Source organism: Pseudophryne corroboree, chromosome 8 (genome assembly GCF_028390025.1).
Source record: "Pseudophryne corroboree isolate aPseCor3 chromosome 8, aPseCor3.hap2, whole genome shotgun sequence".
Lineage (NCBI taxonomy): Eukaryota > Metazoa > Chordata > Amphibia > Anura > Myobatrachidae > Pseudophryne > Pseudophryne corroboree.
Window position 1 is genome coordinate 171,945,729 of NC_086451.1, and position 10,922 is coordinate 171,956,650.

General features: G+C 34.8%; 3 non-coding genes across 3 annotated transcripts; all 3 read left to right on the forward strand.

The window, feature by feature from the left end:
- The first annotated feature begins 953 nt into the window (after positions 1–953).
- TRNAS-ACU (transfer RNA serine (anticodon ACU)) lies at positions 954–1,027 on the forward strand. The gene has a single exon. It is a non-coding gene; the product is annotated as a tRNA-Ser (tRNA).
- A 4,582-nt stretch (positions 1,028–5,609) lies between these two features.
- Positions 5,610–5,683, forward strand: TRNAS-ACU (transfer RNA serine (anticodon ACU)). Its single transcript has one exon. It is a non-coding gene; the product is annotated as a tRNA-Ser (tRNA).
- A 3,435-nt stretch (positions 5,684–9,118) lies between these two features.
- TRNAS-ACU (transfer RNA serine (anticodon ACU)) lies at positions 9,119–9,192 on the forward strand. The gene has a single exon. It is a non-coding gene; the product is annotated as a tRNA-Ser (tRNA).
- Positions 9,193–10,922: the final 1,730 nt, after the last annotated feature.

Below are 10,922 nucleotides of genomic sequence, written 5' to 3' on the forward strand. Positions count from 1 at the left end.
CTAGGAAGCACAATTTAGCAGTGGGTTGCATAGACAAAGAAATATGCTGGCAAAAAAATCCAATTGAGTGATTAAACAGCTCTTCATTTTCTGGCTTTATTTTTATGCTAACAAATATGTTCTCTGAAAAGTGTCCACAAAGCCAAGTCTCTGATGAACACCTTTGTAAGGATGGTTTTTCACCTATTACTAAATTAAACTTGCTTCATTGGAAAGGCAGCAAGATGCATCCTCATTTCAATGTCTACTGAAATAATACAGGTTGACACCAGGAAACATTAACGCCAATGCATCCTTGCTGCTTTCTCATGTGGAAGACTGTTTAATGTGAAAACAAGGTGATATCTAATTAGCACACAGGTAAGGAATTAAGAAAATCTTTATTTAAGGGTGAAGATGTTTCTCACAAAATCGTTGCCCCAATGCATCATTGAAATTCAAGCTGGAAAGATGATTTTAATATATCACTTGTACATTTTGTATTGCTCTTCTGGTGACAATGTAGTTTGTTTTTGTCAATTACCATTTTAATAATAGGGTAAAGACAATTAAGTGGATTTTTGAAAGAAAACAATACTGTCAATATACTATTAAAACAAATTAAAATGGTAAAAGTTATTGTACTTTAATTAAATAAAAAATAGCTAACATATCAATCCCAGTTTTGGATTACTTTAACAAAAAAAATGCATATAGCAGAGGATAGTTTCAATCTGCCTACCTCTGGGTTATGGGCCCAGCATGCTTCCATTGCAGTACTCTGCTGCACATGTAAGTGCAAGAGAACCTGAAGCACTCACTCATCATGGGAAAGTACCAATGTGTTTCTTCGTTGGTTGATTTAAGAAAATTCTTACAAAAACTCTCCAGATTATTGACTTTTTAAAGTTTTTCTAGGAAACGTTCTAGATTAATGCTTATTAGCCTTTGTCAGTATGTACTTTTTGCAAAGTGTCTCTGTGGCGCAATCGGTTAGTGTGTCTGGCTACTAACCAAAAGGTTGGTGGTTCAATCCCACCCAGGGACATGATTGACCTTGTGATAAGGTTTTGGTGATATTTAAGTAGACAAGTCAAAATTTCAAACCCCCTCTTTTGGTGTAGGGTACCTGGCCTTCTCTGATGTAATCGGAGTTAGATTTGATTCAGTGATTTTATAAAAAACAGCTAGGAAGCACAATTTAGCAATGGGTTGCAGAGAAAAAAATATGCTGGTAGAAAAATCCAATTGAGTGATTAAACAGCTCTTCATTTTCTGGCTTTATTTTTATGCTAACAAATTTGTTCTTTGAAAAGTGTCCACAAAGCCAAGTCTCTGATTAACACCTTTGTAAGGATGGTTTTTCACCTATTACTAAATTAAACTTGCTTCATTGGAAAGGCAGCAAGATGCATCCTCATTTCAATGTCTACTGAAATAATACAGGTTGACACCAGGAAACATTAACGCCACTGCATCCTTGCTGCTTTCTCATGTAGAAGTCTGTTTTATGTGAAAACAAGGTGACATGTAATTAGCACACAGGTAAGGAATTAAGAAAATCTTTATTTAAGGGTGAAGATGTTTCTCACAAAATCGTTGCCCCAATGCATCATTGAAATTCAAGCTGGAAAGATGATTTTAATATATCACTTGTACATTTTGTATTGCTCTTCTGGTGACAATGTAGTTTGTTTTTGTCAATTACCCTTTTAATAATAGGGTAAAGAAAATTAAGTGGATTTTTTAAAGAAAACTATACTGTCAATATACTATTAAAACAAATTAAAATGGTAAAAGTTATTGTACTTTAAGTAAAAATAAAAGAGCAAAAATATCAATCCCAGTTTTGATTACTTAAATTAACAAAAAAAAATGCATATAGCAAAGGATAGTTTCAATCTGCCTACCTCTGGGTTATGGGCCCAGCATGCTTCCATTGCAGTACTCTGCTGCACATGTAAGTGCAAGAGATCCTGAAGCACTCACTCATCATGGGAAAGTACCAATGTGTTTTTTCATTGGTTGATGGAAGAAACATCTTACAAAAACTCTCCAGATTATAGACTTTTTAAAGTTTTTCTAGGAAACGTTCTAGATGTATGCTTATTAGCCTTTGTCAGTATGTAATTTTCGCAAAGTGTCTCTGTGGCGCAATCGGTTAGTGTGTCCAGCTACTAACCAAAAGGTTGGTGGTTCAATCCCAACCAGGGATGTAATTGACCTTGTTATCAGATTTTGGTGATCTTTAAGTAGACAAGTCAAAATTTCAAACCCCCTGTTATGGTGTAGGGTACCTGGCCTTCTCTGATGTAATCAGAGTTAGATTTGATTCATTGATTTTATAAAAACAGCTAGGAAGCACAATTTAGCAGTGGGTTGCAGAGAAAAAGAAATATGCTGGCAAAAAAAATCCAATTGAGTGATTAAACAGCTCTTCATTTTCTGGCTTTATTTTTATGCTAACAAATTTGTTCTCTGAAAAGTGTCCACAAAGCCAAGTCTCTGATTAACACCTTTGTAGGGATGGTTTTTCACCTATTACTAAATTAAACTTGCTTCATTGGAAAGGCAGCAAGATGCATCCTCATTTCAATGTCTACTGAAATAATACAGGTTGACACCAGGAAACATTAACGCCACTGCATCCTTGCTGCTTTCTCATGTAGAAGACTGTTTAATGTGAAAACAAGGTGATATCTAATTAGCACACAGGTAAGGAATTAAGAAAATCTTTATTTAAGGGTGAAGATGTTTCTCACAAAATCGTTGCCCCAATGCATCATTGAAATTCAAGCTGGAAAGATGATTTTAATATATCACTTGTACATTTTGTATTGCTCTTCTGGTGACAATGTAGTTTGTTTTTGTCAATTACCCTTTTAATAATAGGGTAAAGAAAATTAAGTGGATTTTTTAAAGAAAACTATACTGTCAATATACTATTAAAACAAATTAAAATGGTAAAAGTTATTGTACTTTAAGTAAAAATAAAAGAGCAAAAATATCAATCCCAGTTTTGATTACTTTAATTAACAAAAAAAATGCATATAGCAGAGGATAGTTTCAATCTGACTACCTCTGGGTAATGGGCCCAGCATGCTTCCATTGCAGTACTTTGCTGCACATGTAAGTGCAAGAGATCCTGAAGCACTCACTCATCATGGGAAAGTACCAATGTGTTTCTTCATTGGTTGATGGAAGAAACATCTTACAAAAACTCTCCAGATTATTGACTTTTTAAAGTTTTTCTAGGAAACGTTCTAGATGTATGCTTATTAGACTTTGTCAGTATGTACTTTTTGCAAAGTGTCTCTGTGGCGCAATCAGTTAGTGTGTATGGCTATTAATTAAAAGGTTGGTGGCTCAATCCCACCCAGTGACGTAATTGACCTTGTTATCAGATTTTGGTGATCTTTAAGTAGACAAGTCAAAATTTCAAACCCCCTCTTATGGTGTAGGGTACCTGGCCTTCTCTGATGTAATCAGAGTTAGATTTGATTCAGTGATTTTATAAAAACAGCTAGGAAGCACAATTTAGCAGTGGGTTGCAGAGAAAAAGAAATATGCTGGCAAAAAAATCCAATTGAGTGATTAAACAGCTCTTCATTTTCTGGCTTTATTTTTATGCTAACAAATTTGTTCTCTGAAAAGTGTCCACAAAGCCAAGTCTCTGATTAACACCTTTGTAAGGATGGTTTTTCACCTATTACTAAATTAAACTTGCTTCATTGGAAAGGCAGCAAGATGCATCCTCATTTCAATGTCTACTGAAATAATACAGGTTGACACCAGGAAACATTAACGCCACTGCATCCTTGCTGCTTTCTCATGTGGAAGTCTGTTTAATGTGAAAACAAGGTGATATCTAATTAGCACACAGGTAAGGAATTAAGAAAATCTTTATTTAAGGGTGAAAATGTTTCTCACAAAATCGTTGCCCCAATGCATCATTGAAATTCAAGCTGGAAAGATGATTTTAATATATCACTTGTACATTTTGTATTGCTCTTCTGGTGACAATGTAGTTTGTTTTTGTCAATTACCATTTTAATAATAGGGTAAAGAAAATTAAGTGGATTTTTAAAAGAAAACAATACTTTCAATATACTATTAAAACAAATTAAAATTGTAAAAGTTATTGTACTTTAATGAAAAATAAAAGAGCAAAAATATCAATCCCAGTTTTGGATTACTTTAATTAACAAAAAAAATGCATATAGCAGAGGATAGTTTTAATCTGCCTACCTCTGGGTTATGGGCCCAGCATGCTTCCATTGCAGTACTCTGCTGCACATGTAAGTGCAAGAGATCCTGAAGCACTCACTCATCATGGGAAAGTACCAATGTGTTTCTTCGTTGGTGGATGGAAGAAACATCTTACAAAAACTCTCCAGATTATTGACTTTTTAAAGTTTTTCTAGGAAACGTTTTAGATGAATGCTTATTAGCCTTTTTCAGTATATACTTTTGCAAAGTCTCTCTGTGGCGCAATCAGTTAGTGTGTACGGCTAAAAACCAAAAGGTTGGTGGTTCAATCCCACCCAGGGACGTAATTGACCTTGTTATCAGATTTTGGTGATCTTTAAGTAGACAAGTCAAAATTTCAAACCCCCTCTTATGGTGTAGAGTACCTGGCCTTCTCTGATGTAATCAGAGTTAGATTTGATTCAGTGATTTTATAAAAACAGCTAGGAAGCACAATTTAGCAGTGGGTTGCAGAGAAAAAGAAATATGCTGGCAAAAAAATCCAATTGAGTGATTAAACAGCTCTTCATTTTCTGGCTTTATTTTTATGCTAACAAATTTGTTCTCTGAAAAGTGTCCACAAAGCCAAGTCTCTGATTAACACCTTTGTAGGGATGGTTTTTCACCTATTACTAAATTTAATTTGCTTCATTGGAAAGGCAGCAAGATGCATCCTCATTTCAATGTCTACTGAAATAATACGGGTTGACACCAGGAAACATTAACGCCACTGCATCCTTGCTGCTTTCTCATGTGGAAGTCTGTTTAATGTGAAAACAAGGTGATATCTAATTAGCACACAGGTAAGGAATTAAGAAAATCTTTATTTAAGGGTGAAGATGTTTCTCACAAAATCGTTGCCCCAATGCATCATTGAAATTCAAGCTGGAAAGATGATTTTAATATATCACTTGTACATTTTGTATTGCTCTTCTGGTGACAATGTAGTTTGTTTTTGTCAATTACCCTTTTAATAATAGGGTAAAGAAAATTAAGTGGATTTTTTAAAGAAAACTATACTGTCAATATACTATTAAAACAAATTAAAATGGTAAGTAAAAATAAAAGAGCAAAAATATCAATCCCAGTTTTGATTACTTAAATTAACAAAAAAAATGCATATAGCAAAGGATAGTTTCAATCTGCCTACCTCTGGGTTATGGGCCCAGCATGCTTCCATTGCAGTACTCTGCTGCACATGTAAGTGCAAGAGATCCTGAAGCACTCAGTCATCATGGGAAAGTACCAATGTGTTTCTTCGTTGGTTGATGAAAGAAACATCTTACAAAAACTCTCCAGATTATTGACTTTTTAAAGTTTTTCTAGGAAACGTTCTAGATGTATGCTTATTAGCCTTTGTCAGTATGTGCTTTTTGCAAAGTGTCTCTGTGGCGCAATTGGTTAGTGTGTCTGGCTACTAACCAAATGGTTGGTGGTTCAATCCCACCCAGGGACGTAATTGACCTTGTTATCAGATTTTGGTGATCTTTAAGTAGACAAGTCAAAATTTCAAACCCCCTGTTCTGGTGTAGGGTACCTGGCCTTCTCTGATGTAATCAGAGTTAGATTTGATTTATTGATTTTATAAAAACAGCTAGGAAGCACAATTTAGCAGTGGGTTGCAGAGAAAAAGAAATATGCTGGCAAAAAAAATCCAATTGAGTGATTAAACAGCTCTTCATTTTCTGGCTTTATTTTTATGCTAACAAATTTGTTCTCTGAAAAGTGTCCACAAAGCCAAGTCTCTGATTAACACCTTTGTAGGGATGGTTTTTCACCTATTACTAAATTAAACTTGCTTCATTGGAAAGGCAGCAAGATGCATCCTCATTTCAATGTCTACTGAAATAATACAGGTTGACACCAGGAAACATTAACGCCACTGCATCCTTGCTGCTTTCTCATGTAGAAGTCTGTTTAATGTGAAAACAAGGTGATATCTATTTAGCACACAGGTAAGGAATTAAGAAAATCTTTATTTAAGGGTGAAGATGTTTCTCACAAAATCGTTGCCCCAATGCATCATTGAAATTCAAGCTGGAAAGATGATTTTAATATATCACTTGTACATTTTGTATTGCTCTTCTGGTGACAATGTAGTTTGTTTTTGTCAATTACCCTTTTAATAATAGGGTAAAGAAAATTAAGTGGATTTTTTAAAGAAAACTATACTGTCAATATACTATTAAAACAAATTAAAATGGTAAAAGTTATTGTACTTTAAGTAAAAATAAAAGAGCAAAAATATCAATCCCAGTTTTGATTACTTAAATTAACAAAAAAAAATGCATATAGCAAAGGATAGTTTCAATCTGCCTACCTCTAGGTTATGGGCCCAGCATGCTTCCATTGCAGTACTCTGCTGCACATGTAAGTGCAAGAGATCCTGAAGCACTCACTCATCATGGGAAAGTACCAATGTGTTTCTTCGTTGGTTGATGGAAGAAACATCTTACAAAAACTCTCCAGATTATTGACTTTTTAAAGTTTTTCTAGGAAACGTTCTAGATGTATGCTTATTAGCCTTTGTCAGTATGTGCTTTTTGCAACGTGTCTCTGTGGCGCAATTGGTTTGTGTGTCTGGCTACTAACCAAATGGTTGGTGGTTAGATCCCAACCAGGGACGTAATTGACCTTGTTATCAGATTTTGGTGATCTTTAAGTAGACAAGTCAAAATTTCAAACCCCCTGTTCTGGTGTAGGGTACCTGGCCTTCTCTGATGTAATCAGAGTTAGATTTGATTCATTGATTTTATAAAAACAGCTAGGAAGCACAATTTAGCAGTGGGTTGCAGAGAAAAAGAAATATGCTGGCAAAAAAAATCCAATTGAGTGATTAAACAGCTCTTCATTTTCTGGCTTTATTTTTATGCTAACAAATTTGTTCTCTGAAAAGTGTCCACAAAGCCAAGTCTCTGATTAACACCTTTGTAGGGATGGTTTTCACCTATTACTAAATTAAACTTGCTTCATTGGAAAGGCAGCAAGATGCATCCTCATTTCAATGTCTACTGAAATAATACAGGTTGACACCAGGAAACATTAACGCCACTGCATCCTTGCTGCTTTCTCATGTAGAAGTCTGTTTAATGTGAAAACAAGGTGATATCTAATTAGCACACAGGTAAGGAATTAAGAAAATCTTTATTTAAGGGTGAAGATGTTTCTCACAAAATCGTTGCCCCAATGCATCATTGAAATTCAAGCTGGAAAGATGATTTTAATATATCACTTGTACATTTTGTATTGCTCTTCTGGTGACAATGTAGTTTGTTTTTGTCAATTACCCTTTTAATAATAGGGTAAAGAAAATTAAGTGGATTTTTTTAAAGAAAACTATACTGTCAATATACTATTCAAACAAATTAAAATGGTAAAAGTTATTGTACTTCAAGTAAAAATAAAAGAGCAAAAATATCAATCCCAGTTTTGATTACTTAAATTAACAAAAAAAATGCATATAGCAAAGGATAGTTTCAATCTGCCTACCTCTGGGTTATGGGCCCAGCATGCTTCCATTGCAGTACTCTGCTGCACATGTAAGTGCAAGAGATCCTGAAGCACTCACTCATCATGGGAAAGTACCAATGTGTTTCTTCGTTGGTTGATGGAAGAAACATTTTACAAAAACTCTCCAGATTATTGACTTTTTAAAGTCTTTCTAGGAAACGTTCTAGATGTATGCTTATTAGCCTTTGTCAGTATGTGCATTTTGCAAAGTGTCTCTGTGGCGCAATCGGTTAGTGTGTCCGACTACTAACCAAATGGTTGGTGGTTCAATCCCAACCAGGGACGTAATTGACCTTGTTATCAGATTTTGGTGATCTTTAAGTAGACAAGTCAAAATTTCAAACCCCCTGTTCTGGTGTAGGGTACCTGGCCTTCTCTGATGTAATCAGAGTTAGATTTGATTCATTGATTTTATAAAAACAGCTAGGAAGCACAATTTAGCAGTGGGTTGCAGAGAAAAAGAAATATGCTGGCAAAAAAAATCCAATTGAGTGATTAAACAGCTCTTCATTTTCTGGCTTTATTTTTATGCTAACAAATTTGTTCTCTGAAAAGTGTCCACAAAGCCAAGTCTCTGATTAACACCTTTGTAGGGATGGTTTTTCACCTATTACTAAATTAAACTTGCTTCATTGGAAAGGCAGCAAGATGCATCCTCATTTCAATGTCTACTGAAATAATACAGGTTGACACCAGGAAACATTAACGCCACTGCATCCTTGCTGCTTTCTCATGTAGAAGTCTGTTTAATGTGAAAACAAGGTGATATCTAATTAGCACACAGGTAAGGAATTAAGAAAATCTTTATTTAAGGGTGAAGATGTTTCTCACAAAATCGTTGCCCCAATGCATCATTGAAATTCAAGCTGGAAAGATGATTTTAATATATCACTTGTACATTTTGTATTGCTCTTCTGGTGACAATGTAGTTTGTTTTTGTCAATTACCCTTTTAATAATAGGGTAAAGAAAATTAAGTGGATTTTTTAAAGAAAACTATACTGTCAATATACTATTAAAACAAATTAAAATGGTAAAAGTTATTGTACTTTAAGTAAAAATAAAAGAGAAAAAATATCAATCCCAGTTTTGATTACTTAAATTAACAAAAAAAAATGCATATAGCAAAGGATAGTTTCAATCTGCCTACCTCTGGGTTATGGGCCCAGCATGCTTCCATTGCTGTACTCTGCTGCACATATAAGTGCAAGAGATCCTGAAGCACTCACTCATCATGGGAAAGTACCAATGTGTTTCTTCGTTGGTTGATGGAAGAAACATCTTACAAAAACTCTCCAGATTATTGACTTTTTAAAGTTTTTCTAGGAAACGTTCTAGATGTATGCTTATTAGTCTTTGTCAGTATATAATTTTTACAAAGTGTCTCTGTGGCGCAATTGGTTAGTGTGTCTGGCTACTAACCAAAAGGTTGGTGGTTCAATCCCACTCAGGGACGTAATTGACCTTGTTATCAGATTTTGGTGATCTTTAAGTAGACAAGTCAAAATTTCAAACCCCCTGTTATGTTGTAGGGTACCTGGCCTTCTCTGATGTAATCAGAGTTAGATTTGATTCATTGATTTTATAAAAACAGCTAGGAAGCACAATTTAGCAGTGGGTTGCAGAGAAAAAGAAATATGCTGGCAAAAAAAATCCAATTGAGTGATTAAACAGCTCTTCATTTTCTGGCTTTATTTTTATCCTAACAAATTTGTTCTCTGAAAAGTGTCCACAAAGCCAAGTCTCTGATGAACACCTTTGTAGGGATGGTTTTTCACCTATTACTAAATTAAACTTGCTTCATTGGAAAGGCAGCAAGATGCATCCTCATTTCAATTTCTACTGAAATAATACAGGTTGACACCAGGAAACATTAACGCCACTGCATCCTTGCTGCTTTCTCATGTGGAAGTCTGTTTAATGTGAAAACAAGGTGATATCTAATTAGCACACAGGTAAGGAATTAAGAAAATCTTTATTTAAGGGTGAAGATGTTTCTCACAAAATCGTTGCCCCAATGCATCATTGAAATTCAAGCTGGAAAGATGATTTTAATATATCACTTGTACATTTTGTATTGCTCTTCTGGTGACAATGTAGTTTGTTTTTGTCAATTACCCTTTTAATAATAGGGTAAAGAAAATTAAGTGGATTTTTTAAAGAAAACTATACTGTCAATATACTATTCAAACAAATTAAAATGGTAAAAGTTATTGTACTTCAAGTAAAAATAAAAGAGCAAAAATATCAATCCCAGTTTTGATTACTTAAATTAACAAAAAAAATGCATATAGCAAAGGATAGTTTCAATCTGCCTACCTCTGGGTTATGGGCCCAGCATGCTTCCATTGCAGTACTCTGCTGCACATGTAAGTGCAAGAGATCCTGAAGCACTCACTCATCATGGGAAAGTACCAATGTGTTTCTTCGTTGGTTGATGGAAGAAACATTTTACAAAAACTCTCCAGATTATTGACTTTTTAAAGTCTTTCTAGGAAACGTTCTAGATGTATGCTTATTAGCCTTTGTCAGTATGTGCTTTTTGCAACGTGTCTCTGTGGCGCAATTGGTTTGTGTGTCTGGCTACTAACCAAATGGTTGGTGGTTCAATCCCAACCAGGGACGTAATTGACCTTGTTATCAGATTTTGGTGATCTTTAAGTAGACAAGTCAAAATTTCAAACCCCCTGTTATGGTGTAGGGTACCTGGCCTTCTCTGATGTAATCAGTTAGATTTGATTCATTGATTTTATAAAAACAGCTAGGAAGCACAATTTAGCAGTGGGTTGCAGAGAAAAAGAAATATGCTGGCAAAAAAAATCCAATTGAGTGATTAAACAGCTCTTCATTTTCTGGCTTTATTTTTATGCTAACAAATTTGTTCTCTGAAAAGTGTCCACAAAGCCAAGTCTCTGATTAACACCTTTGTTGGGATGGTTTTTCACCTATTACTAAATTAAACTTGCTTCATTGGAAAGGCAGCAAGATGCATCCTCATTTCAATGTCTACTGAAATAATACAGGTTGACACCAGGAAACATTAACGCCACTGCATCCTTGCTGCTTTCTCATGTAGAAGTCTGTTTAATGTGAAAACAAGGTGATATCTAATTAGCACACAGGTAAGGAATTAAGAAAATCTTTATTTAAGGGTGAAGATGTTTCTCACAAAATCGTTGCCCCAAT